General features: G+C 43.7%; 1 protein-coding gene across 1 annotated transcript in view; it reads right to left on the reverse strand.

Annotated features, from left to right (window-relative positions):
* Positions 1-1,137, reverse strand: part of LOC119470708 (zinc finger protein 726-like) — a 561,873-nt gene that overhangs the window by 512,523 nt on the left and 48,213 nt on the right. The window lies entirely within an intron of this gene.

The raw sequence follows: 1,137 nt of genomic DNA on the forward strand, positions 1-1,137 counted from the left end.
ATTTTTAGTAGAGATGGGGTTTCATCATGTTGGCCAGGCTGGTCTTAAACTTCCGACCTCAGGTGATCTGCTTGCCTCGGCCTGCCCACTCTAGCCTCCCAAAGTGCTGTGTTTACAGGTGTGAGCCATGGCACTCGGCATGTTTGGGTGTTTTTTAAAGTCCCCCAGGTGATTTTTACATGAAGACTAGAGTGAAAGCAATTAATTTAGGTTGAGGAATGCATTCACTGTGTGTGACTTCCATGTGTGCTGCAGAGATTTTTCCCATGGCTGCTGCTGACTTTGGGATCTTGAAAAGCAGCTATGTCATTAAAAAAATCTAAAGATGGGAAGGGCGTGGCTCATGCCTGTAATCCCAGCGCTTTGGGAGGCCAAGATAGGGGGATCACCTGAGGTCAAGTGTTTGAGACCAGCCTGACCAACATAGTGAAACCTCATCTCTCCTTAAAATACAAAGATCAGTATTAGTCTTAGTCTCAGATACTTGGGAGGCTGAGGCTGGCGAATCGCTTGAACCCAGGCGGCAGAGATTGCAGTGAGCTGAGATCACGCCACTGCACTTCAGTCTGGGTGACAGAGTGAGACCCTGTCTATAGTCACTTGATTTCAAGGTAAGAAGTTGTTTCAGGCAAAGTACTTTTAGCCAGCGTTGAAAATCATAACTAGCCTACAAATATCACAAACTATTTTAACCTTTTTTTTTTTTTTGAGACAGAGTCTCGCTCTGTGACTCAGGCTGGAGTGCAGTGGTGCCATCTCGGCTCACTGCAACCTCCTGCTACTGAGTTCAAGTGATCTTCCAACCTCAACCTCCCAAGTAGGTGGGATGACACGTTCCCACCACCACACCCGGCTAATTTTTTTTTTTTTTTTGTATTTTAGTAGGAACGGGGTTTCACCATATTGGTCAGGCTGGTCTGTAACTCCTGACCTCAGGTAATCCACCTGTCATGGCCTCCCAAAGTGCTGGGATTACAGGTGTGAACCACCTGGTCCAGCCTATTTTGACCTTTTGACATATTTGATAGGCTTCCCAAAATCAAATTACATCTTTAAAATTTGTTTCTTTTTGATCCCTAACTTTTGCTTTGGTTTATTTTTATTTTTATTTTTTTATTTTTATTTTTTTAATAAGAC

The sequence above is a fragment of the Cebus imitator genome, unplaced genomic scaffold (assembly GCF_001604975.1).
Source record: "Cebus imitator isolate Cc_AM_T3 unplaced genomic scaffold, Cebus_imitator-1.0 Scaffold38, whole genome shotgun sequence".
NCBI classification, from domain to species: Eukaryota; Metazoa; Chordata; class Mammalia; order Primates; family Cebidae; genus Cebus; species Cebus imitator.